At 46.9% G+C, this 27,921-nt stretch overlaps 1 protein-coding gene and 1 long non-coding RNA gene across 6 annotated transcripts in view; one reads left to right on the top strand and one right to left on the bottom strand.

Moving 5' to 3' along the window:
- On the bottom strand, nt 1-23,214 carry LOC109118128. 4 transcript variants are annotated; one of them, XR_002025417.2, is made up of 4 exons: nt 23,065-23,214; nt 14,726-14,890; nt 13,771-13,892; nt 10,015-11,332 (listed from the first exon to the last, which is right to left on the bottom strand). It is a non-coding gene; the product is annotated as an uncharacterized LOC109118128 (long non-coding RNA). The 4 variants fall into 4 exon arrangements; XR_004517999.1 differs by lacking the exons at nt 10,015-11,332; nt 13,771-13,892 and adding an exon at nt 1-642; XR_004517997.1 differs by lacking the exon at nt 13,771-13,892.
- The window catches only part of Ffar2 (free fatty acid receptor 2), a 14,732-nt gene continuing 7,068 nt past the window's right edge, over nt 20,258-27,921 (top strand). For both annotated transcript variants that reach the window (XM_010626345.3, XM_010626346.3), the window contains exon 1: nt 20,258-20,601. The gene's annotated coding sequence lies outside the window, so the exon portion shown is untranslated. The remainder of the gene's footprint in view (nt 20,602-27,921) is intronic.

Below are 27,921 nucleotides of genomic sequence, written 5' to 3'. Positions count from 1 at the left end.
TCTACTTAAGTTTTAAAAGGACCGTTCTGGCTGCTGGTGTGTGGAGAAGGGACGGATGGGAGGGACAAACCACAAAGCTAGGGCACCAGATAGGGCATCTCGGAGGAACAGAGGCAAGGGCAGTGATGACCCCCCGAGCAGGGTGGTAACACAGGACACGGAGGTGCGTAGCTACGGGTAGGATACATGCTGGAGACAAAGTGAAAAGGATTTGCTATGGAGTCAGTGGAAGAGAGAAGGGGGAGAGGGAGAGAAAGAAAAAGAGAGAGGAGAGGTCTGGGGATTTGGGTGCAGAGGAACCAGGGCACCATCCTGCCCAACCCCCGAGATTATGGGCACTGGAGCTTGGAAAGGCAGCATCTAGGGATGAGGGGAAGCTGGTAAACCTCCATTTCCCAGCAGATGAGTTCTCCTGACCTTAGACGGGTGTGGGGCTTCCAAGGGTACAGTTGAGCTCACCATATGACCAGAGTCGCGTGCTCCCAGTCCTCTGACTGTGTTCCTTGAAATTCTGTTTCAGTGTCCTGCGTCTGACCTTGGCCTTCTGTTGTTGTGTCTGGAGTCTGGGGAGGACAGCGTGGCAGTCTGTTCCGAGGACATCGGGAGTGGGAGGAACAGAAGGGGCTGTTGGATTCCTACTGGCTGCTGAGCCCACCAGGACACATTGAAGACCGGGAGGAAAGAAAACCAGAGGATGAGGCAGCTGCCGCGGGACGGACACCTCCATGTGAACTCACTTTCAAGCTTCCTCCTCTGCTTCCTGCCTCTGGCCCACCGGACTGAGCCGCCTGACCTCAGCTCCTATGCCCAGCCCCACTGGCCCCCTTCTTGCTCCTCTCCCACCGCAGAACTTTGGGTCCGGCTGGTCCCTCGACCTGGAAGGTGCACGCCCTGCCTGGCTCCTTCGCATCAGTTCTAATGTCCCTTCTCAGCCCAGGTGTTTCCTGACAGCCTGGGCTTTAAGAAGTGCCGTGCTCGTTTCTCTATATTTTTCTCTTTTCTTTGCTGCCTTCGTGTGAATCTGCCTGACGGGTTCGTTTCCTCCTTGATAGTCCATCACGTTCACACCCGTCCGGGCACCCAGAGCAGGGCCCACGCAGAGGAAGGGCTCAGCGTATCTGACGCGTGGGCAGTGGAGCCATGTGACGTCATGGCATTGTGCAGAGGGGCTTCGTATGCACAGAGTGTGACCCGACCTGAGCCAGCCCTGAACAGAGAGAGCGGCTTCCAGTGCTGCAGTTCCCTGATGCAGCTGTGCGCCAGGGCTAGGAAACAGCCCCGGAGTTCTGCAAACACCATCGTTGTTGGCCTTCTCCCTTCTCCCTTATGAGCCTGGACTTCAGCACCAAGCACGCCCTGTAACTCGGAAGGTAAAATGGAAATGAAGACTAGAGGGCAAAACAGTGTCTTCAGCAGGCCACTTCTTCCAGGCACAGCCAACTCATCACACCCCACAAGCATTCAAGTGCCTATTCTGGACAAAGTGACTTCCGAACAGACACAGAAAAGCCAGTCTTATCCAGGGGCAAAACTGCCAGAAGAGAAGAGGCGGAGTAATCCACTGAGGAGGTGAAGAACTTATTGAGAGACCCCTGAGGCCTTGGACATAGCCCAGGGTCCTGGAACCTGCTAGAAGAGAGGATTCTGCAAGCTCTCTTCCTGCCCTGAGGATCAGCTCTGGGGGCCTGGTGCTGAAGATGGCAAAAAGATGCCCCTGCCCAGGATTTTAGGACTGGTGTTTCAACAGTCTTCATTCCAGGAAGTTCGTGTTGCTAAATCAAGTGCCGACAATAACATGGCACAAGTTGTACTTGGTTGAGGCCAAAAGGTAATTGTGTTACCTTCTTTTCTGTGTGTTCTGAGTGCCCCTTTGGGAACATGCACTATGTGGGTTAGGGGGGTAAGAAATCAGGAATGTTCAGGGACCACCTGGGTACCAGGGTAGAAAGTGGGGACTGGAGAGAGAAGAGCTGAATGACAAGAGATGGTCACTGGGACAGAACGTGGCTGTGAGTCACCTTTCCTAGGTCAGGGGAAAGTGGAGAGTATCAGTTGACAGGGTCAGGCAATTGGTGATGAGTCACACACATCCCCAGAGCAGGGACAATGCATTGCTGTGAGTGTCTGAATATTCCTCTGGGCCCCTCAAGCCACCATTAATATGGGCGGGGCAAGAGGACCAGCGTGAGAAACGAGGATGACCCAGCTAGGGCACAGCTCACTGGAAGGAAACGGATGAAAAGAAAGGCCGCGCAGCAACTTGGACTCGGGATAGTCTGAGTCCGTGGTGAGAACATTTGTAAGGAGGGACCCAAGGGGCCGGGGGAAGTCAAGCAACGCTTACAATTCTAACCGATTTCAGCCACAGCCTCTTGGAAAGAGATGGGAAACTGACCAGGTCAGGGGCCTCCAGAGGAAAGATGGAGAGGAGCAGGTGAAGCTAGGACAGAGAGGAACGAGAAGCGGCTGTGTGCGCGGTGTAACGTGGAGTAACTGCCTAGGGAAAGGACAGGGAACGCAGAGGGAGAAGGAAGCTCCAAGGAACACTTGGGATTGGGGTTCTGGGAGAAATGTTTGTTGGGGACAGGATCCGGCAGGGGCCCAGGAGATCAAGCTGCCTTGGAAAGAGCTGGAATATTAACTTCCATCTCTGACTACGTGACTCCCCCAGGTATTAAAAACCTGCTATTTGAGAAGGAGAGATAGGTAGTTCACGTAGACAAATTCCACCTGCTTCTGAGATTTGGCTTTTTGTTGTTGTTGTTATACTGGAGAGGGAACTCAGGGTCAGGAACTTTTCCCTTTCATTAACTTTTAATCTTATTTTTCTTTATTCATTTAGTTGTTTCTTTTCATCTTTATAGTTGGATGCTCTCTCTCTCTCTCTCTTTATTTTTTATTTATTTATTTTTTTTTGGTTTTGATACAGGGTCTCACTGTGTGGTTGAGTCTGACCTGAAACTAACTATGTAGCCTAGGCTGATCTCGAACTCACAGCAATCCTCCTGCCTCAGCCTCCCCGAATGCTGGGATTACAGGCGTGCACCACCACGCCCGGCTGGATGCTCATTAATTTTAGACTGTCTTCTGAATACACCCTAATGTAAGCATCTAAGGCTGTGGGTTTCCCCAAGAACAGCTTTCATTGCACACCACAAGCTTTGATTGACCGAATTTCATTAGTTTGACTTCTAAATAGGTTCTAATTTCCATACAATTCTTTCCATGGCTCCTAAGTTTGGAAATGATTCTTCATTTTTAAGCTTTCATTCTGTTATTCATTTCTAATTACATTGCACTCCAGTCAGAAAATATTTTTTGAATGGTACCAGTTTTATTAAATTTGTTGAGAGCTGCTGTTTGGTCTAGAATATTATATTCTAGGTGTGGGAAAAAAAAGAAACATCCTGTCATTGTTGGGTATCTTCCCTCTATATACCTCAGATTATGCTTGTTAAGTTATAATGTTCAAGTCTTCATAATTTTTACATACTTTTTACTCTGCTGGAGATGATATCAGTTCCACGGGGAAATGTGTTACATACATTTTTCTATGGTATGAAGGTGAATTTGTCTATTTCTTCTTGTCATTCTCTCTTCATGGTAATTTTGACCTTTCATTATTCATTTTACCTAAAAATGGATTTTGTCAGATATTAATATCAGACACCAACTTGTTTGGGGTTATTATTTACTTAGTACACCTTCAACCTCCTACACGCTTGTGTTTTAGATGTACATTTTATAAACAGTAAATGAAATGGTTGGATTTTTTGCAACCCAGTCTAACAATTTGACAATATCTGTCTTTTATCTATAGCACTTTGTTTATTTATATTTATCTAATTAGAAATTCCAGTGTATTTGTGTTTATCTCTGTCATCTTATCTAACACTTTCATTGGCATATGCATGCATCTTAGAATATACATGCATACCACAAATGGCCAAATAAGAAATGAACATGTCAAGGGCCGGGGATTTAGCTCAGTGGTTCGGTGGCCTGCCTCGCAAGCGCAAGGACCTGAGTTCGATCCCCGGTACCAAAAACAAACAAACAAACAAACAAGAAATGTACATGTCAAATGAACTGCCACAAAATGAACATTTAAGTGAAAAAAGAGATAACTATTTATCACTTTGTATTTTTTATTTTCTTTGCCTTTTAATAGTTATTTTTTTCTTTCTTCTTGCCTTTGCTTGGCATTTTTACATTTTGTTTTTCCTTTGTTGTTCCACTTATTTCTCCACTGATTGGAGAATATATGCTCTGTTACTTTAGACATTTTAATACATGCAAAGTTTCTCCATTGATCCCTCCCTTCCTTACTGTTTCCTTTTACCTCCCTCACATCAAAGAAAAACCCAATTCTATTGTTGTTGTTGATGTTATTGTTATTATTACTATTATTATTATTATTACTTGAGACAGGGTCTCACTGTGTAGTTGAGACTGACCTGGAACTCACTATGTAGCCCAGGCTGGTCTCAGACTCACAGCAATCCTCCTGCCTCAGCCTCCCTAGTTCTGGGATTAAAGGCTTGCACCACCACGCCCAGCTGCAAAGCTCAATTCTAGAAGGTTTGGAACTATGTGAACCAAGTGCATCAGTTCTCTCAGTGCCATCTGGAACCCCCTGAGGGACTAGAGACAGGCTCCAGGGTTTGGGAGGTCAAACTACTTACATAATGATATTAAGATGCTAATTGCTTTCTGTTACTCTCATTTTTTTCATGAATAATGTAAAGTGGAGTCTTTCAGAGGTTAAGTTAGAGGTGAAATCATGACAGATGGAATACAGAGCAGATATGAGGACACAGCTGTCTTCTAGTAAGCCAGACACTGACGGAATCTGCAAAAGTGGACAACAATGCCACTCTTCTCACAATTTTTTGAACATATAGTTATTTTTTATAAGAATATGCTATTTTTATAGTATAGTTTTATGATTATGATCATTTAAAAATACATGTTTAAGATGTTTCTCTTTCAATTTTTAACATGACAAATGCCACTAGATATTACTTAAACAAAACTGTGGGGATTTCTCAATAATATTTAAAAATATAAAAGGGCCCTGAGGTATACAAGTTTGAGAACTGTTGATCAAGGAGGATGCTAGACTATGCTCATTCTACTAAATGAAATTGTGTGCATACTAAATGTTATGCTGCCTGGTATGTAATTTTGGGCAGAGGAAGTACTAGGGATTGAACTCAAGGCCTTTGCACTGAGCTACATTCCCACCTCCTCTTCTTTAAAATTTTAACTCAGGATCTCATTAAATCAACTCAGTTGCCCAGGTCATGAATGAACTTGTGACCTTCCTGCCTCAAGTCTTCAGAGGGTGGGGATTACAGGTGTGCACTACCATGCCCAGTTTCAGCATTTAGTAATTTCAAATTTTGTAAAGTTATAGTGTCATTTAAACTTTCAGAGACATCATTTTAAAGTCTGCCTGGCCAAATTAAAAAAAAATTATTGTTAAATATGAGGCTTAAAAACCAAACCTATTCTATCCAAAGATAAAGAGTAAGTAACAAAGCTGGTTTAGATCCAGAATGCACTGCCCAGGCCTAACCTGTTCATCACTTTAGGCTTGTCGAGAGCCTTGTGCTAGAGATTCTTTAAGCTAGAGTTTTTCTTCCTGCTTCATGGGGAAAGATTTTTCTGTAAATTTAGGTGATATGATTTTGATCCAAATTATAGGCAGGATTTCTAATTTGACAGTAACATAAGTGAAGTTCTCCTGAGCCCTGGCTGATTTTCAGGTCAGGTCTGGGGAGGGCAGAGAATGTGAAGTTGGGTCACTTGGTTATGTAAAACACATGATATCTTTCTCCTAAGATACGACGAGGCTTCATATTCACATGACAACAACAAAAAGAACAACAAGTTGTTTAATGCTTGTGGTTTGTGTTCTGTTAAACAAGCATCATTTGGTAGAGATAAGATTTATTAGGTACGCATTTCCAAAACATCCACTCTAGTCCAGCGTAGTGACACATCCCTGTAAGCCCTGCTACTCCAGAGGCTGATGTGGCAGGATCACTTGAGCCCACAAGTTTGAGACTAAGCTGACCAATGTGATGAGACCCCTTTCTCACAAAAACAAAAATGAGACAAAGTCCATTCTACCCTCACACAATGTCCCCTGTGAAATATCTACCAACTCAGCTACAGGGTGCTTGTCCACTGGAAAATTGCTAGCTTATGGGAAGTCTCAAGAGAGTCCAGGCTCTGGTGTTTACAATGTCACTCCCCTGACGCTGAGGAAGTCTCACCACCAGGGACTGGACACTCTAAGGGAAGAAGACAGGGGCAAGCAGACTGGCTGATGAACTTGAAGGTACCTTGATTTTGGTTGTCATTTTCAATCAAAAGACAAGATGGGGCCGGCGATTTAGTTCAGTGGTTCCGGCGCCTGCCTCGCAAGCACAAGGGCCCGAGTTCAATCCTTGGTACCAAAAACAAAAAGTAAAATCTAGATTTAAAATGTAAGTATTGAAACTTAATAATAAATATGCATATTTATCATGTAGGACAAATGTATATTAACATTTAATCATATTTCTTCAAATTTTTAAGATTGATGCTTCCATGTCCCCCTCACTGAATTTTCTGATTTCTTTGACAAGGGCAACATTATTTGGGAATTTAAGTGCAACTTTCATAACTGTTAAAATGTACCTTGCACGTGAGACTGCAATCTCTGTTTAGTATTCATTTGGGTTTTCTCAAATGTCCATAAAAAGCAGACAGTACAACTCCTTCTGTAACAAGCTATTTTCCAGCCCAAATCTTGTCTTTGATTTCTACAGATCTCATAAGTTTCTTTTTCTGTCATAATATTTGATCTTATTAAGAAGCCAAGCTTTATTTTTTCCATTTTATTGATAGATACTTCGCTAATTTTCCGCTTTCTATTCTTTTCTTTCTTTTTTTCCCCTCCCATTACTTGTGGATTGGACCCAGGGCTTCACACCAAGCTGTATCCCCAGCCATTTGAAATGTTCTTTGAGACAAGGACTTGCTAAATCACTAAGTTGCTCAGGTAACTTGCAATTCCCCTGCCTCAGCATCCTCAGAGTGCTGGGACTATAGCCGTACACCACCATACCTGGCTTAATTTCCCATTTTCCATCAGCATATCAAGGCCTCTTTGACCATTCCTGTGTATCTGTATTTGTACACATGTGGGAGAGGTCTTCTCCTGGGTGGCATGGCATGTTATTTTCAATTTTATTTATTTATTTTATTTTTATTTTTTTGGTACCGGGGATTGAACTCGGGTCCTTGCGCTTGCAAGGCAGGCCACCAAACCACTGAGCTAAATCCCTGGCCCTTTATTTTCAATTTTATTTATTTATTTTATTTTTATTTTTTTGGTACCGGGGATTGAACTCGGGTCCTTGCGCTTGCAAGGCAGGCCACCAAACCACTGAGCTAAATCCCTGGCCCTTTATTTTCAATTTTAGTAGAAGCTGCCAATGTGCTCTGCAAAGTGACCGCATAAATGCAGCTCTTTCTTTCTTTTTTTGGTCCCGGGGATCAACCTCGGGTCCTTGCACTTGCCAGGCGGGCAGCGGAACCACTGAGCTAAATCCCTCCCTGGCCCATCCAGCTCTTTCGAAGAGCTCACCAATGCGGGTCTTCCCACTAGCTTTCCTCCCAACACCCAAGGCCGCTGCCAACACTGAGTAATAAGTAGCAGGGAATGGACCAGGCCCGCCTTAGCTGCCAACAGGAAAAAGAGTCCAAAGAAAGGCTCAAGACCCTTAAAGTAATGCATGGATTGGCACAAGCAGCAGCTGTATGCACGGACTGTGGGGGGACCAAGTGGGGACAGATGGTCTCTTCAGAATTCCAAGGGGCAAAGAAAAAATTGTTCCATCTCCCCACTTCATGCCTTTCTTAATCAAATCCAGACTGTCACGGATATTTGAGAAAGGTAAAATGATACAACTAAATCCAGAAGAGAAGGGTTTCTTCCTCTACCCCACCATTGATACAGAAAGGTGATGTGAGCCAGAGAGAAATGGCCCTCGGGAAGGCTGGGAAGTCTTGGTCTTGGAGAGAGTGCAGGAGTAAAAGGAAAAATAGGATTCTGGGACGGTGGTTAAGCTTTCTACTTCATAGCAATGAGAACGAAGCCACCTCCGGCCCTGTGTCATGTGACATGGCTCCAGACAAGATAGCGTCATTGTGGAGTGATGAGGTATGGTTTCTGTTGTACTCTCATGAGTCTGGGTCAAGCAGCTTCCAAGAGAACTGATGCCAACGTTGATTTATATGGCTTAGGACAGAGCAGGTGAGAAGGTAGGCACAGAGGCTGGGAGTAGGACACTGGTGAGAAGAAGCCATCACAGGAGTCAGAACCAGAGTCCTTCCCACAGACAGCAATGTACTAGACAAGGACCATCTGTGGGCAGTGAACAAGTGGGCCCACTTGGGTGCTTATGTGTGTGAGGCTTCTTGGGAGGTTTTGTGAGGCAAAGCTGAAGATGAGTGATTCAAAATGGCTCCCGGAGAGAGGAAAATGGACATATAAGAAAAGCAGCAGGGGCAGGGATGGGCCTGCAAGAGGAAACAGGCAGCATGCAAGTTTATTTGGAATAATCACCAGAGGACACAGCAGGATGGCTGGATTATGACAGTAGAGTGATGCTGATGGAATAATCAAGGCCTGAGACCTAGAGGAAAATAATTACATTTGTGGGAATGGAGTTTTGGGGGAAACCCAGAGGGCACAGGGGCCTGAGGGAGAGCTCAGCTATTGACTTTCACCTTCCTGACACATAGCAAGATCAAGAGTAAAGGTTCTTGGCTCCTGGGAGACCTGGAGGTGTCTGAGGTGCCTGAATCCTGTACCTTTGTTCCACAAGCTCATAAATCTCCACTGAGGGCCGATCTCCCAGGGCCATCTGTGTAGGGATGGGATGAAGCTAGATTCTTAAACTATTGAACATCCTGAAAAGGCAATGGCTAAAAAACCCAAGGGGCCATGGGTTCATCCAGGTGGGAAATAAGATATCTTTATCTTCATTTCAAGTAATAAAATGAAGCCAGAATAATAAAGGTCTAGAAAACTGAACAGGGACTAGGAGATAGATTTGTACAGCAATTAGACAAATTGAAGTTATATACCACTTTGAAAGTGGAATATCAAGTCGGGCGTGGTGGCACACACCTGTAATCCCAGCACTTGGGAGGCTGAGGCAGGAGGATCGCTGTGAGTTTGAGACCAGCCTAGGTTATATAGTGAGTTCCAGGTCAGTCTCAACTACATTGTGAGACCCTGTCTCAAAAAAAGAAAAAATTTAGACAAGTCAAGGTAGGGAGGCATCAAGAAGAACTGGTCATCCTCACCAGTGAAGAGAAATGTCCTGCTACCCAGTAAGCCAATGATGACAGCATCCAGGCTGCCATGAATGGGTGCTTAGGATTCTGCCTGCCCAGCACCCATTATTCCTCCTTCCAATTTTCCTTTACACAATCACTTTTTCTTCTCTTGCTAATCATTTGGCATGGAGTTGAGGGAAGAGAGACTCGGGGGAAAGTTGGCACCAACTCAGTCACAGGAGAGAACATGTGACCCTCCTTGGGTTCATACCAAAGTCAGTCAATCAAGAATCAGTCTTTTCCAGAATAGTTCAGAAAGTACCATTCTCTTTCCAGGGGAAGGTTGGGACAATAGAATATAACCCTGGAGCTTCTGAGTATGGCCTTTGCCACTACTTGGAGAGGACATGCCTAAGAACAAAGCCATTACAGGAAAGTAATGCCAAGACATAGATGCCTAATAGTCAAATGTGAGCACCTAGATCGGGCCACTCCTGAAGTCACTTTGTCTCAACCCTGTATATATTGTTTATTTGCCTTAAAAAAGGTCACTGCCACCCAGAATCAACTAATATATTTTCGAGAAGTCAAAATTAGTAATGAATAGATACTTGAATTATATTTTATAATTTTTAAAATAAATTAGAGCAAATTCAAGGCTATCTGAGTAATAATTTCAGTGGTTTCTCTTACATTCTGACATGCAAGGGTTAGGGCCACAGTCAGGTGTGACACATGCCTTAGGGCATGCTGGTGACTGCGCTCCTTAAGTGACAACAGTGACTTAAACCACAAGTGTATTCTGCAGTTTTAAAAGTATTTCCACACTTACTACTACGCTTGAGTCATAAACCATGCTGGGTGGTTTGTCTCCTACGCCCTTTTATCCACAAGGCCGAAAGGTACAGAGAGGCCTTCCTCAAACACATTTCCAGGATGTGCGGGACTCTGGATCTAGTGCTTCCTCCCAGCCAACAGCTTCCTCAAAAGATCATAGTCAGTGTGTGGAACCAAGGGACAGTGACACAGAGGCAAGCCTATCTCCCCTGGGCACCCACAAGGGTGTGGAGGGAGCGGAGAAGAGGGCAGAAGTGGCCTAGTGGGTGCTGGAAGACTTGAGTCTAGCAGAGCTGTTGACTATACCTTTTCTATCATGGATTTATGTCATCCTTTTGGGCCACCCAGCACATCTGGACACCATGCCCGGGAGTCTGTGCCTCTTGAAGTAGCCCAAAACTTTCCAGGGTCCCCTCTCATCTAGGGCACAGGCTGTGAACAAGACGCTGCCAGTTAGGGTGCCTGGGGGGAGCTGTGATGTGGCGCTAGAAGGCCGTTCTGGGGAGGGTAGGGCACCCTGGGTGGTCGAGGCAGTGGTGATTCAGGGTGTAATCCAACCATAACCCCCACGCCTGCTTCTCTGGCCATCCTGAAGGTTCCGCAAGCTATCTAATATGCTTTAGAAACAAGTCCTTTTCTGCTTAGCCAAGCAAGAAGGAAGGGTCTGTGATTTGTGACAAGAAGGCTGATGGTGCAACCTGGAAAGCATCAGTGGTCTTCGTGTGACCGTTCTCGTCCCCTGTATCCTGTCTATGCCATCTGTTCCCTGCCAACTTCTTGGCCATGTGTGTTCTCCTGGGAAGAAAGCAGCCCAGCCTGCTCCTCCAACGACCTCCTGTTGCAGCATCTGCCGTTATTCAAGGTGGTCACGCAGTGTCACAGGACTGCGGGCCATGCCTGGGTCAGTCTGGCCTCTCTCTCCGGGGCACGTGCCTCCTGGCTGGGATCTGACGCAGGCACGGGGCTCGGCCTGTGGAAGACAAGCTGCTTCACTTGCCTGCGTCTTGCCCCTGGGATGTGGTGGCGCCGCGGGCCCAGCTCCACAGCAAAGAGATCCTCCAGCTTCCGTTCTGGTGAGCATTTTGTCCCGCGCAGCTGGGTGTGGGCGAAGAACACTAAATGCCAAGAAAAAAGGATCCGCTGGTGTTTCTGCCTGGATCCGGGAGTAACAGGAAACGTAACTTACCATGAGGTTGGCACTACTTTAAATGTTCCCCCGGCTCTAAGCCACTCTGCTAGATCTCCCAAAAGGCTCTCTTGGCAGAGGTTCAGAGAGACAAAGACACTGCCTAGTCCTGAGATACAGACACCTGCCTGCCTCTTTACTTTCCTGTCATTTCTCCCTTTACCAACGTAGATTTATCGGGCACCTGCTCCACGTCCAGCCTGAGAATACGATGGTCGGAGAAGCTACAGTTCTCATGCAAGTCATGTTCTCCATGGGCACCAGAGTTGGAGGAATTCTGGTCTCTGGTCCTGGCATTCGGACTCCCCAGGAACAAGAAGTACTTTAGGTAATTCCTGCTGGATCACACTTATAAAAGGCCTAAAAGACTTAAGACTGTTGTTTGGATCATGTAAGTGGTTTCCTCTTCCCTCTTTCTGGGCCAAGAGGTGGTGCGAGGTAGCAAATAAAAAATGATTTGTTGGTTTAACCTGCAAATCTATCTATGTGTGCCTTTCTTATTGTTAAGCACAACAAAAGCTTTTACTGGAGCGACATAGAACCAAGTCTGTGATACAAGTAGTACCGCGATCCCCCTGCCCAAATCACCAGGGACCGTTGACCAAAAAATAAATTAATAAACAAAACAATTGCAGATTTAATAAAGCACAGTAGAGGAGACAAAACTGAGTACTATGATGATGAGGAGAGACACCTACCATAGGTGAAATGGCCAAGGATGGGCTCCCAAGGAGACACTACACTAATGACTGAGAGACAGCCACACATAGTCTGGGGTAAGGCCACTCCAAGCAAAAGCAGCAAGCTCAGTGAGGTTGGAAATAACTGCTGCAACCATTGCAGGTTCACAGGTGTGTGGGGGAGAAGTGGCCAGAGGAGAAAAGAGCAGAGCACTTAATACTCCTGGAACGATAGCTAGGTAACCCAGGAGCCAGTCAACCTTTTCCAAATGGAGAAACTCTGCCTGCATACACACCTGATGGGTCTGTAGCTGAGCCCTGGGATTGCAATAAAAACTAGCTGAGACTTAGGAGAGGAGACAGCAAATAAAAATAGCCGGAGGTTATAATAAATGACAGAATCACACTAGGACATCAAGGAGTTGAAGTTAAGCAGACAAGGACAAACTCCCAAAACTGGTGCTCAGGATTCTGTTCCAAGATCCCGTTCCCAGAGATCGTATCAATGCATCCAACCTCCTCTAAATTCCACGAGATGAACACTATCTCTGCCTCCCTTTCCCAGGGAAGGGACAGTAGCACAGAAGGCTACACTGTGCTACTGTCCACTCCCACCCAGTAGTGAGGCCCCTGAGACGCTGGGACCGGGCTGGCCAGTGGTGGCGGTGTCCTTCAGCAACACTCTGCATGGCCCTTTGAAACTCCTCTCCAGATACCTAAAGTCAGAAGCCAAAAGAACACTGGGAGCTGGGTATGGAGGCACACACATATATTCCCAGCTGCCCAAGAGGCAGAAGCTGGAGATTAGAGTTGGAGCCTAGGCTGGGAAACTTAGGGAAACCCTGTCTCAAAATAAAGAATAAAAAAGGGGCTGGGGATGTAGCTCAGTGCAAGCAGTGCAAAGGTTCTGGGTTCCACTCCCCCAACACACACACACACACACACACACACACAGAGAGAGAGAGAGAGAGAGAGAGAGAGAGAGAGAGAGAGAGAGAGAGAGAGAGAAAGAGAAAACACTGGGTAAGAGTACCAGGTTTGCGTTGGGGATTCAATATTTTAGTTTTGATGATATCAGTTCTGAGGAAGAGCTGAGATTTTTAAGACTCTCTCACGTGTGTAATCAGCTATTGCCTTTTTGCAGAGACACAGATCATCTTGCTGTAAGAGTCTGGGGGCAGAGCCAAAGGAAACAAATGCAGCTCCAACTCTGGAAGGAACCTGAAGACATCCTTTTGGAAGTGACTACTTCTCTCCCCAATACAAAATGAGAATCTAGGGCCAGGGATGTAGTTCAATGGCGCAGCACCTGCCTGTCAAGTGCAAGGCCCTGGGTTTGATTCCTAATGTAAGAGAGAGAGAGAGAGAGAGAGATTCAGGGGAAATAAGGAGTTCCCCACTAAGGCATAGACAGAACTGGGGAGGGGAGAGATCATAAAAACAGAACAGGACCAGAGACACTGCTGGAGAGACTGAACTGGGCTGGATGGGGCACAAGGAACAGCCAAGGTCATGCCCACCAGACATACAGACAGACTTATCTTTGGCTCCCTGGTACTTCTGACTCTAGGCTGTCTGCAGGTCTGGGTTAAGGGCAAAGTGACTCCCCAAGAGACCTCAGAAGCTTCCCAACCACAAGGCCTGACACACTGAGCTCAGCCTTCAGAAGGGTCAGAAGAGAGCAGGGGTCAAGACATCTAAGTGGTGAGCTGGATCCCCTCCTACCTTTGCTCTCTATGGTCACAACCAGGCCTTGGGGTTTCACGTGAGCACCCAGTGTGCAGAACAGGACTGTGATCTTGCAAAATGTCAAACAGCCATGTAGAAGTCAGGAGTTTCCAGGGAAGCTGAACCGATCGTAGACAGGCAGACAGACAGAGAAAGAGTATGAAAGAGAAAGATATGGAGAGAGAAAATAATTTGGGGATTTATTATGGATTATACAATTATGCCTTTCTCTCTCTGTATAGATACAGATGAGGATATAGATATAGATTATGCAATTATGGAGGCTGAGAAGTCCCATGAAAATCAATACGAGGTACCTTCAAACTTTGCAGTGAGTGTTTATATTTTTTAAAATGTATCACAGTAAAGGACACTGCCATTAATCTCTCTCAAAATACTTCCTACCCCTGCTTTGAACACACGAATCCCATTGTTCTTGACACTTTCTGAAGCAGTTTTGTAAGTCCTTCTGAGATGCACTAAAAAAAAAAAAAAATATATATATATCCGATGAATGCTGGGGTCAAGTGTCATCCAATGGAAAGGCAGGCTTGTAAAAACATCGTGGTGTGTCTTCATCCACCTTGAATCACCGGCTTTGGTATCATGTGACTTCTGGCTCGTCCCCAGTGTCAAATGACCCCCAAAGGAAAACACTTTGGATCAGTTCAGGACTTTGAGACTTTGAGCCATGACCAGGCAACTAAAGACACTCACGCGGTCTGAATGGCTGCCTAAAAGTTAAGCATCACTGGGCCCACACTTCGTTCATGACAATAGTTCTCAAACCATTGCATCCCTCAAAATCTCTGAAGGGCCGGTCAGAGCGCAAACTGCGGGGCTTCGTCTCCCGTTCTGCAGGTCTAGGGTGGGGGCAAGGGTTTGAATTTCAAGTAAGTTCCCGGATGATGCTATCTCCAGGCTCAGGAGCCACCCTCCAGGAACCACTGACCTGTGCAGTCCTAGGGCGTCTGCCCCTCCTGGACGGAAGAGGGCTTGGCATCCTCCCAAGTGTAATTCTTAAGGTGGGGTGGTACGAAGGATGAGGAGGTGGTGCAAGGGGAGTTCAGCACGACCTTCAAGAGCTGGCTTTCCACGCAATTCCTGGTAGGAAACCCTGTGTGTAAAAGAAGCCTCAAAGTGAGACCCAAAAAGTCAGCAGGAGACAGTGAGGTCTGAAGCAGAGGGTGAGAAGCTGACCCCCGCCCAGTGCTTCACTTCAGCTATCAAATACCAGTATCACAGCTGTTATACTGACAACTGGCGTCACGATTCCAAGTTTTTAGAATTGACTTGTTTTTATTAGATATAATTTAGCCTTAACTTTTAAAAGATATTAATAATAGTAGCCATGAGTATTTAGGAGTACAGTTGGCTTTCTGTATCCATGGGCCTTCCGCACACACCAACTCAACCAACCCCAGACCAAAAATGCTGAAAGAAAACGAAAAGAAACCTCATGTGTACATTGAACGTGGGCAGACCTTTTCACTTGCCATTGTTTCCTACACGATACAGTTTAACAATGATTTATACAGCATTTATATTGTATTCAATATTAGAAGTAGACTAGAGGTGATTTAAAGTATACAGGATTTGCACAGGTTTACAAAAACATTGCTCCATTCTGTTTGCTGTGTGTTTGTTTGCCTACGAGACAGGAGTCTCCCTGTGTTGCCCAGGCTGGCCTCAAACTCCTGGGCTCAAGCAAACTTCCTGCCTCAGCCTCCTGAGTGCCTGGGACTACGGGCATACCCCACCACACCCAGCCCCATTTTATGTAGGGGACTTCGTATCCATAGATTTGGGTAGCTACAGGGGAGAGGAGGCCCTTGGATACCAAGGAATGATAGTACTTGCTAAGTGCCCGGCACGTACATATGTACAGGCATGTATGCTCCCCCCCCCACACGATCATGTGTGGGCACGCGTGTGCACACATGTGTATCACTGCAATCCTCGCAGCCACTGTAGTAAGGAGTGTGTCACTATCACCACCATTCTACAGATGAGAAACTGAGGCCCAGAGAGAAGGAGTGACCTTGCCCAGGCTACACAGGCAGGCTTCCATCCCACATGGCTGGCTACAGAGGCAAGAGCTCCATGGATTAACTACAGATGAAGTAACTCCCCACGGTCCACAGAGCTAGCAATGGGATGGGGCTGAAATTTGGGTCTCACTCCTACGCCTCGGTGCTTGGCTCCTCCGTGCAGTCCCATGTGAGCTGCGGGTGGTTCCAGTGGCTGAGGAAGACGCTGACCTGGGACAGAAGTGTAAGGGAATCTGCACTGTGCAAGGCTTGCAGCTTGGCTGAAAGACTTTCTGGAACAGCTCCCGCCTTTGAGATGGGCTTCGAATGCACGCTTGCCTCCTCCGGACCTCTCAACCTCTAAGTAAACGTAATCCAAGAACTCTTATGCACTGGTTTGTATCATGAAAACAACTGTTTCTGTTTTTTTCAAATATACAGCTCTATTAAATACAGATATTTCCCATTCAAGGATTTCTCTAAAAACTACTCCGATCTGACTACCGAGGCATGCTATTCAGACTGAGAACCAACCACTGGGATTTATGACCTATCTTTTTTGGGGAGGGGTACGATTCTGTACATCTTATTTATAGAGCTTCCATGTCCTTTTGTACAGTATACCTTGTTGATACAGTACTGTCATTTTTGCTGATTGTACTGTATAGTGTAGCACTGTAGTTTTTTGTCCTTATACAGTACAGTGCTGCATGTAACAGCTATGCAAATAAAAGCAAAGTCATTGAGCTGGAGTTTCCTTTGGTCATTTTTTTTGTTCTGAATATTGTAATGTACATACAGTGCTATATGCAATTCCTCATTTAGTGACCAAGTCATGTAAAAACTGAACTGCATCACGGGACTCCATCACGTCCCATAGGGCTCTGTCTATCCAGGTACCACCTCCTACCCTCTTTTCTTGAAGGGCTTAGATCAGCAAGGCTGAGAAACAAACACAAGCCTCTGTAAAGCTTTCTGAATAATCCAAAGGCCAGCGTGGATGTGGTCTCCGGGACTGTCCCCCAGGAAGTGCTGGGAAGACACGAACCCCAGACAGGGGCCAGGTGCATCATGGAAGCCTGACTTTCCTTAAAGCTTATCAGACAGGAGAGTTGTAAACGGGGGAAGGAGATGAGGCCAGCCGGAAGGCAGGAAGGACTCTCAGGCCTGCAGCTCTCCCGCCTCATCCTGCTTATCTGGCTCACCACCTGGACAGGAACACAACGCGGACACCCCTAGGCAGCCAGAGTGGAAAGGAGGGAACTGCAGCGGTCCGAGGATCATGGGAACCACTGTGCTCGACTTCTGGCCCCCAATCCTCAGTCACGTTCGTGGCTTGTGGTCATTTCCATAATGTCAAGCGTGGGTAGGAAACGAGGTGAGAGAGCGGAAGGAGAAAAGCAGTACTTCTGGCCCCAACATTTCCTTGACAAGAAGTTTGTGGTGTTCACTCTGAAAGTCGTGAACATCTAAGAAAATAGTAGAAGGAAAACAGTGCAAGTGTAGTTTATCAAGAGATATGAGGAGCCCTTAGACTAATCTAGAAAGTGGCCTGTGTGCGGAACGACAAGGAGGCCAGGAGACGGAGAGAACAGAAGGGCAATGACCGATTGGGACAAATGGCTTCTAGAGTGTCTTCCTGAATCGTTAGAGGACTTCTCTGGTGACAAGAGAAAGACGAACACTCAGACAGACAGAGGAGCAGGAAGACTTTAAAAATCTGCCATCAGGGGCTGGGGTGTAGCTCAGTGGAAGGAACTAACGCTCGTCTAGAACCGGCAGAGCCCCAAGTTCCACCCTTAGTACCACAAAACAAACAAAAAAGCTGCCAATTAAACATAGGAGAAAGCAGAGATGGAAATTGGAGAGACAGGTCTGCAAGACAAAGGGCCCCAGTGGCTAGCAACTCCAGAAGGCAGGAGAGAGGCATGGAACAGATCAACCTCACAAAATTAAATAAAATCCAAATCCTTACTTGGACCAGGAGCCCAACAGCATGTGCTCTCCTTCCCCTCTTCGCTCCACACCATCGTGTCTCTGATGTCCCTCATGCCTACTCTACCCCAACCATACCAGCTTCCTGTCAGTTCTTCCATCACACACAGCTCTGTGTTGCCTCAGGGCCTTTGCACAAACTTTCCTGTCTGCCCACAGTGTCCACCTCACCCCACCAGCTCTTCATACGGAGAACTCCTCTGGGGCTCAGCTCCAATGTCACCGGTTCAGAGAACACTTCTCTGCTAAAATACATCCAGTTAAAGTACATCAACCCCTTTCTCATGATTTTCATATCTTCCTGTTTTGTGTTGTTCGCGGAACGTGTCCTGACGGCAAATAACTACTTATACCCGTGGGGATACTGTTGTGTGTTTTCATAACCTCCCACCATCCAGAACGTAAATTCCGCCATCTCTGTCCTTGGCTGCCTTGTTGTACCCAAGTCGTGAAGTCCCCAAAGACCACCAAGGAGGCCGATCCAATGCAATCACACAAGGAGTTTATCGCAAGCTCGAGCCTAGAATCTCGGTTTCCACCAACGCCGTGGCTTCTGACCGAGAACCCCGACTCACTTTCAAAGCAGCATTATATAGGGATGGGAGGCTTGAAACCTTTTATTGGTGCTACTTTTAACTTTTTATGGCTATTGGATATTGCCGGGGTACTTACGGGAAATAACCAATGCCCATGTGGAGGGGCAGGTTCAGCGGGAGTCATTATGTTCTTTTTCCAAAGAACATCCTATACGATTAAACAATTAGGCAAACTCTCTATGCTTAGCAAAGCATGTGGTTTTTTTTTTTTTTTTATTTAATTTATCTGTAACTTCTTGTATTTTGTAAACTTAAGCAACTAGCGGGGAGGGAGTAGATCCAGGGTCAGAACAAGAGGAACAGACAAACAGGAGGTTACAAAATGGAATTTTTGTAACTCTTTGTCCCGAAAACTTGGTCTTTACATTCTGAGCAAAGGGCTAAGAGGGAGCCCACCGCGATCAGAAAACTTGGTTCCCACAGCCTGACGTGAGGAGCCTCCGGAGCACCTGTGAGGCTGGGGCTGGCGGAGGCTCAGGGGGCAGGCGCTGGCGAGAAGAGAGGAAGTGGCACAAGGACTCGACAGAGGCCACTGGGAAAGACAGGTGTGGGAGACGATCTGAGCCGGAGCCCTCAGACTTCCTGGGCTGTGAGGGGCCACCTGACCCAGGATATTTTTCTGGGCTAGCAGGAGCCCATGGACTTGAAAGTCAACAATACCAATTTTTATGAATGGTGACACAAAGCCAGGGACTAACCTGTTCCGGCTGGATTGTGCTGGGAGAAGGAACAAGGACGTGACGAAGTCCAGGAAGGGGTGGGGCACGGGAAGGGAGGGAGGTGAAGAAAGATCGGAGGGCGCAGGCGGGGAACAACTGCGTGAGGGAAAATGGCGGAGAGAGTCTCTGCCTTCGCTGCAGTGCTGTGGGAAGAGGGGCAGCAAACTCTTGTCCTCCCTCCAACCCGGTTCGTCCCTCTCACAGGGTCCAGCAGGCGTCGGTGACGGGAAGACAGGATCAGGCAATGGTACAGCTGAAGGCGTCTGCTATTACCTTGAAATCAAAGCCTCAAAATCCCGTAAGAGCTCTTCCTGTCTGGGGAGCGTACAAGTGGAAAGAAGAGGAATCGGGGTAGGGAGGAAGCTAAAGCAGGTGTCAGAGAGACACAGGATGGGAAATCTGACTCGTAGCACGTCTCCCAGGCAAGCGACATCACTGATCGTCTGACTATGGAGTGAGGACCGAGGCGCTAACAGGTGTTTCAAAGAAGCGAATTTCTCAGTAGGTTAAACCTGGGGGAAAGGTACCAGAAAACCAGAGAGGAACCTAACAACTCTAATTTTCTTTCACTCAAGCAGAACATTCTCAGAAAGCCTCCCGTGACTGCACATTTCTCATCAACCCGACAAGTCTGCCAGCCTCATCGGGGCCTTGGCTGAGTGGCCAGACATGCCACTTCCGGCCTTCCTTGGCACCGAGGCCCTGATCCCTTCCTGACCCCTTTGTGAGACTCTCAGGGAAGCTCTGTCCCTGCCTGCTGTTGCCTCTGCTTCTGCAGCAGCATCCAGTGTGGCCCACAGCACTTGGCTGGCCTGGCACCGAGGGGCACAGCGGGTCCCCACACACACCCTGCCATCTCCCATGCAGGGTGGCAGCTGCCTTGGCAGTGGTCTCCTGGCTTCTGTTCCCCAATGCTGTGATACTTGGGTTCTTACACTGAAAAACAAATGGTGCTGGTATCAGAGAAAATACGGATACATGTTGCCTAATTATAGTTGGCTGGGTGGCCACCCAACCAAAAAAACCACTCACATCTGATTTTTCTGTCTTTGAGACAAAACTGATTGCTGCTAATGGAACTTGGCTTAGATTGCGTACACCCAGTGCCAGGAGGCACTCCCGAGTCAGGGATCCGAAGACAGCGGGGCGGCCGCTGTGCTCTGGGCAGTGCATTCTTTCCCATCTGCCGGGAAATCCTCCCATTTTCCTGAGAAGGCCAGAGTAGATGGGGTAAGCAGGGCCGAGGCTCCCTGACATTGCAAAGCAGGGCTGGGGCTTCCGGGACTCAATGCAGAGCTGCAGGATCAGGGTGGGGAGGTTTGTCTGGTGGAAGAGACCAGCAGCTTCTTCACTTAACTCATTTTGAAGCCTGACTTCTAACAGCACATGGCACTCAGACTCCTTTGCAATAAGGTGTAGCCACTTGATTTAAGTTCCTGCTAATGTTCAGAACGGGAACTTCTGAGACATCTCTCACAATGACAAGGGGTGAGTGTTTCTTCTCTTTTTTCCATTCTGTTTCCAGGAATACAGATGTGATGGTTGAGGCCTCAGCTTCCATTTTGGACTATGAGGGCTGGGGCCATCCTAGCATGTGTAAAGCAGGGGGCCAGGAGGCAGATGGGCCTCTAGGATCTTCCTGGGGCTGCCAAACACAGTCGGGGGCTGCCAGCACTCCATACCTGTGGCCTGCTTCTACTGTAGGTGTAGAAAAAGCAGACTTCGACCTCACTTATAGCACTATTACTTGAGTTTGTCCTATTATGGACAACAGAATCCAGTTCTCACTGTTGGCGAGTTGCAGCACAAAACCACATCATAGAAAATGAAGATATCTCCCCTTGGTTTCTGGTGACAGTTGAGAAGGAGGGTATTCAAAGGGCATTAGAGTAGCTTCCGGGGCAGAGGACAGCAGTGACAGCCAAAGACAACGTGAATTCGGCCTTAGGCTACCTCGCTTGTCATCCCCTGACTTGCCATCTTTTCTCTTCTAATACCTGTGGTGATTAATATCCTTCTCGAAGTGGTAGAGTCAGAACAGTGGCTATCTTGGGGGGTGCACGGTTTGCCAATGGAAAGGGGCACAAAAAAACCAGGTTTATATCTGCACCCGGGTGGTGGCAACATAAATGTGGCGTAGGTGTGGTAACAGCGATCCCACACTGTCCCTAAGATCAGTGCGCTTCCCTTTATGTGTGTTGTACACTCAGGATAACAATTTATAAAAATTCTAAAATCTTATAGTTTTTATATACTTTAGCTATTTTAGCCCTAGAGACTTTTGCTCCCCATATTTGGTATTCAAAGGTTAAAATAGTTCGGGGGGGCCTCCCCCTTTTCCTCATCAACTGAAACCCCTCTGGTCAAACCGAGGAAGTTTTCAATGAATATTCACTTTCCTCCACTCTTACAGCCGGGAGCCGTAGGACAGTGAAAAGCCAGCAGTGGCTTCTAATTTCTAGTCAAGCTTTTTTTTTTTTGTACTGGGGATTGAGGACCTTGCACTTGCGAGGCAGGTGTGGTGCCACTGCACTAAATCCCCAGCCCCCAAGCCGTCATTTTCTTGATTTAAGAGAAGGGTAGATCCAGCTTCCATGTCTTATTTTCTGTTCTCCCTAATCTCTGATTTTTTTTTTGCTCAGAATGTAGATTCTTTTTGCAAAGTATGGTGGCCCAGACCTGTAATCCCAGCACTCTGGGAGGCTGAGGCAGGGTGCAATTTAACCATCCTGGGCAAGTTAGTAACTCAGTAAGACCCTGTCTCAAAATTTTAAAAGGGGGACTGAGGATGTAACTCAGTGCAAAGGCCCCATGCTCAATTGGAAGGAAGAAAGGGGTTGGGAAGGAAGGAAAAAAGAGAGGAAGAAAGAAAGGGAGAAAGACCTTATGATCGAGCCAAAACCAAAGTCTAGGAAGGTGAGCAGAAAGGGTAGCAGACCTCAGGTCATGGACCTGAGCAGCCACACAAGCCCGGGCTGCCTATTTCCTTTGTGTTGCTTTCTTTCACGCTGTTTTCTCATGAAAAACAAACCTCTATATGCTTAACTCTCGGGTTTGGGTCTGGGGCGTGCTTTGACAACCCCTGATTCAGGTACACGGCTTTATGTTGGTTTGTGTCAAAAGCTTTTCAAGTCAGAAGGAGACTTCAGGTGCTAATTTTTTGTGGCTTCAGATCATGGCACCACAAAGGCCAAGGGAGAAGAAAATGGGACCTCACCGAAGCCTCAGAAACTAAAACACCATCTGCACACACCCTCCTCAGCACTGCTCACTGCGGGCTGTGCAAAACCTCCACTGGGGGAGAGGGCTGGGAAGCTTGACCCCACAGGGATTCTGTTTTATCTAAGTGTGTCTGAGGGCCAGTCTTAAGGATTACGTCAACTGCATCATTGCTTCTTGATGTATCCTTAACCAATTCCCATTTTTGGTAAACACAAACTTTACTTTCTAGTTTGTATTGAGAAAACCAGGGCTTTTCTGCTCCCTCAAAAATTTCCTAGCATTGTATTTTTTTTCAACATTGGGGATTGAACCTAGGGCTTTTTCACTGCCACTAACATCTCCAGCCCTTTCTTATTTTTCATTTTGAGACAAGGTCTCACAAAGTTGCCCATGCTGGGCTAAACTTGTCATCTTCCTGCCTCAGCCTCCCAGAGTGTTGGGATTACAGGCATCCTGGCATGCTTGAACCCCACATAGGCTCTCTCCTCCCCCACACACATGCCCAGGAGTTTCAGATCCCCTCCTCATGCTTCCAGAGAATCAGTGGTCTAATTCAAGTTCCTTACGGTTCTGCAAACTGGAACACAAACCCCATAGCCCCAGCCATGCCGCAACTACCAGAGGAAAACGAACCACGTTTGTGCTAGAAATTGGCAATGGAGGAAAACAGAGGGCGTGGTCCTGGGAAAGAAAATCAGAGGGACCAGTTTTGTCCCCATTTGGGCTCACCTTTTGCAGGATCAGCCAGCACCTGACCCATCCGGCTCCCTCAAGGAATCTGTACCACCTCCATGTCGGGAAACTCTCCTGCCTCTCCTCCTTTGCCCAAGGCCAACACTGAAAGGCAAGGTCAGGGAAACAACCAGCTGCCTTCTGGCCTTCTCCGAGGGTGGTGTAAACCACAAAAGCCGCCGGAGGTCTGGCCAGAGAGCCCTGTGTATTTAAAGGGTGGGGTTTCTCAGTCTCCAAGGCCAGCTGGGCACAGACAGCAGATGGAGAAGGGAGACTGGGAGGAAGGAAATGGTTGGACCATTCCAGGGTTCCAGGAGAGAGTCCAGCTCCCAAGTTCTAAGTTACATTTCACAATCAAATTCAGATCCTTATAAACATTTATGGAAACCATAAAAGCTAAATAACATGGTAAACTGTGTAGAGAGAAACCTCCCATGGTGTTTTCTCTCTATTCCCTACGTATCCAAAGTGTTTGGAGAAGGGGAGGGAGGAGGAATAGAAACCCATCCTGGATAGGATATGGCACCAGAACAAGAACTGCAGCATGGGAAAGAGCTGTCCGACCCTGGCATCCTGCAGCTGAAGGTCATGCCCTGCGCTGTCAGGGGAAGTGGAGGATCCATTGGCAGGAAAGCTCATGACAGTGCAGACACATCTGGCCCCTTGTCTCCTCTTCCTTTAGGTCTAGGGGCTGCTAGCCAGGGCCCTCTCAGGTCAGTGGGGAGCTCAGTACAGTGTGAGGACCACAGACCCTATATCCAAGTCCTAAGTTCAGAGCTCAGTCCTCCATTTACCAGATGAGACTTCAGGCAAATTCCCTAACCTCGCTACACCTCAGTTTCCTCATCTGTACACCAAGCCCAGATAATATTTTAGGGTTTAAATGAGTTTACCTTTGTAATGTCTTAGCAGAGGACCTGGCTGGTGGTGTCACACACTGAGTAACAAGTGTTGGCTGGCATATTGGTTTCCTACATCCAAACTGCCACAAACTTGGTGGCTTAAAATAATAAAAATGTACTTATGAAATTTTTTCCCATATGGGAGATTGAATCCAAGGCCTTTGCCCTGAGGCACATCCCTAGGCCTTTTTATGCTTTATTTTGAGGTGGAGGTCTCACTAAATTGTTCAGGCTGGGCTTGAACTTGCAATCCTTCTGCCTCAGCCTCCCAGAGCTGGGGTTACAGGGTGTGCCAACACACCCTGACAGCTGTGGGTTTTGATAAGTGGATAAGGACATGAATTCACAATTACAGTATCATACAGAAGAGTCTTAGTGCCCTAAAATTCCTCTGTGCTTGATTTATTTATCCCTGTTCCTGTTCGAGCAATCAGTGAGCCAGAATGTCACATAATTAGAATCATACAGTATGTGGCCTTTTCAGGTTGGTTTCTTTCACTTAGAAACCTGTGTTTAAGGTTCCTCTGTGTCTTTTCATGGGTTCATACTTTATTTCTCGTGTGTGTGTATGTGTGTGTGTAACTCTGAGAGTTTAACCCAGAGCCTTTGTACTGAGCTACATCTCCAGCCTCTTTTAAAATTTTTTATTTTGAGATGATCTCCCTAACTTGCCCGGGCTGGGCTCAAATTTGCAATTCTCCTGCTTCAGCCTCCCAGAGTACTGGGATCACGGGGGGTGTGTCCCCACACCTACCTACAACAGAAATTTATTATCCCACAGTTCTGGAGGCCAGAAATCTGAAATCAGTGGCACTGGCTTGAAATGAAGGTGTAGGGCCTCCCCACCTGCACTTTTCCTCAGTCCTGACCTTGCATCCAGAGCACGTTGACCACTCTGCGACCTATCCGGTTGCGTATTTTCCCTGCAGGGACCAAAGCCTGTGCCTTGAACATTCCTAGGTACTGATAAAGGTCTACAAGTTGTGGCTCAAAATGCTGAAAGAAAATGGCCTCGTTGCTAAGCCAAATTCCTCCAACTTTCATCTAAACCCAGTCCTCCACCATCTCATGGCGGACACACCTACGTAGAACATTGCTTTCTCCCACTGACCTTCGCAAGGGCAACACAGCCTGCTCTGGAAGTAGTTTCCCAGATAAATGCTAAGGACTGACCGCCTGAGGGTTCGTCCTTCTCTCTTTGAAATCTCATCTGCCTGTGTCAGGACAGTTGAGAATCTGCCTGTGGGAACTCCCTTGTTGTCACTTTGGGGGTGACTCAAGGCAAGGGATTGGCTGGGATGGAGCATGAGGTGTTGGCAGGACAATCCCTTCTTCTGGAGGCTTCATTCCTTGACTGGTCCAGCTTCTGGTGGCTGCTGCCATCCCTTGGCTTGCAGCCACATCACTCCATCTCTGCCTCCACGATCTCATCGCCTTCTCTTCTGTCTGTCTGAAGTCTCCCTCTGCTTCCTTATTATAAGAACATTTATGACTCCATATGGAGCCAGCTCAGATAACCCAGCATCTTCTCCCCATCTCAAGTCCATAATCACATCTATAAAGTCTTTTTGGCCATGTGAAGTAACCTTCCCAGATTCTAGGGATTAGGGTGTGAATAGCTGTTGAGGGCATCATTCGGTAGCCATTGGCCGGGAGTGGTATCATTCACAGGCAGCAGGTAGACCGAAAGTGAAGGAGGTTGGTCAGGTGACCAGCACTGGGCGGCAACCACTTCTGGATGCCCACTCCACCGGCAGAGTCCAAAGCACGCTTCCGAGATGCCACCCTGAGATGCCTCTGTTTATTCCGCAGCACTGGAGGTGGGCTGTGCGAAGGTTGCTGAGTTGGAGGAGACCACTATTCAAATGCCAGAGGAAGGGCTTTTCCAGCGGAAAGTACAGAGGACGTGCAAATCCCAGAGGGTGTAAACTGTCACCTCCACGTGGAGTGACCTGCCCTGTGAAGCCTCTGCAGGGGCTCAAAGAGAGCAAGACACAGAGTGAACTGTATGGCATAGGAGAGCAACAAAACCCTCAGAACCCACTTGAACATTTGGCCTAGAATCATCTTGCTGCTTCTTTCCTAGGAGAGTTCCGCTTCTCCGTCCTTCATTTATTGTTATTTATTTCAAGTTAGGTATCCCCAATCTCACCTGGTCCTCTCTGCATCCAGGGCCACCTTCTCCCTCATCCACACCATCGTCCACTCCCTATCCCCACTCAAGTCTCAAGAACTTCCCTAGTTGATTTTTCTGCTTCCAGTTCTTCCCTCTGGAAACCATTCTGGAAACTTAGCGGGATCCTCTAAAAGCATAAGTCACATCATGCAATTCTCTTATGGCCCCAAAGTGGCTTCCCGCTGCTTAGAAATGGAACCCTAACACTTCCAGTGGTTTAAAAGTTCCACTAAAACTTTGTCTCCTACTGGAGTCACCCTGCTCACCACACTCCCACTGCACCAGCCTTCTGGTCCTGCCACATAGAGATGCCTCGCACTCAGTTCCTTGGCCTTGACCATGGTTTCACAACCGCTTCTCAGAGTCCAGCGCTACAGTGAGCTCCCAGATGGCCTTGTGAGCCCCTGACTCTAGAAGCCTTGCCGGTTGCTGACCGCCTTCCCTTTCCCATCCCGCTGCTTCTTTCCTCCATAATGTGCATTCCTGTGCGAATGCTCCTGCGTTCATATTAACTTGTTTATTGTCCGTCTCCCTCTGCTAGAATGTCACTTCTAAGAGTGAAAACACAACTCTGCGTTTTGACCCTGGTATCTCCCACGCTTGGCACAGATCCTGGCACATCCGAGGGCAGTGTTGGGGAAACTTTCGGAGCTTTAGGTGATACAAACAGCCTGCAGTGGCTCGCGTGCCACAGGTTCACCACCACTGTCCTGGGGGGGGCAGATTCATTGAAAGAGTGATGAATGAATAGCTCTTTGTTTATTGTTAATATCACAACTGGTGCAATCCATCATTCTTTCACTGTGTAATGTCTTCTATTTTTACCTTCCCATCATTAATTTTTTCTAATTAATTAAGTTCATTGGTACATTTTAGGTATACATAATGATCAAATTCAGCATAAGGAATTTGTACTTGTACATGATATATCTCGATTCTTACGTGTTTTTTTCCCACTCCCCTGCCCTCCTTTCAACCCCTCTTCCCCTCCTTATTTACAAAAGCTTTGTTTCCATTTTTTCCTTCTTTTCTCATTTTGTTTTCCTTTCCCTTCCTTTCTTTCACAATAACTATTGTACATTTTGGTAGCCAGTTACACCTTCATTTCCTCACACCAGAGAGACAATGCAGTATTTATACCTGTGTGTCCAATTTGTTTCACTTAAGATTAAGGTCTCAAGGTGCATCCCTTTAGCCGTAAAAGTCTCAAGGGTTTTTTTGTTTGTTAAGGTGGTTGGTTAGGGTTTTTTTGTTTGTTTGTTTTTGAGACAGGGTCTCACTATGTAGTTCAGGGTGGCTTTGATCTCACTATGGAGCACTGGTTGGCCTTGAACCCATGGCACTCTTCCTGCTGCAGCCACCCAAATACTGGGATTATAGGCATGCACCACCACTCTTGGAGTTCAACTTCCTTTATGGCTGAGTAGTACTTGATTCTGTATTTTTAAAAAACCACAACTTCTTTATCCATTTATCGGTTGATGGGCATTTGGGCTGTTTCCAACATTAAGCTGCTACAAACTGTGCCACTGTAAACATGGGTGTGCATATATTGCTGTGGTGTGATGCTTTGAATTCTTTTGGGAAGAAGGGTAATAGCTGGGTCAAATGGAACCTCTAGTTTGAGTTTTTTTGAGGAATCTCCCCCACTGATTTCCACAGTGGTTGCACCAGTCCATACTCCCACCAACAGGGAGAAGGATTTCTTTTTCCCCACAGCTGCTGCACCAGCATTTGTTGTTGGTTGAATTTTTTTTTTTTTTTTTTTTTTTTTGT

This window comes from Fukomys damarensis, unplaced genomic scaffold (assembly GCF_012274545.1).
Source record: "Fukomys damarensis isolate Sample0158 unplaced genomic scaffold, DMR_v1.0_HiC HiC_scaffold_19, whole genome shotgun sequence".
Lineage (NCBI taxonomy): Eukaryota > Metazoa > Chordata > Mammalia > Rodentia > Bathyergidae > Fukomys > Fukomys damarensis.
Note: the sequence above shows the minus strand (reverse complement) of the source record. Positions and strands in the feature narration are given on the sequence as shown.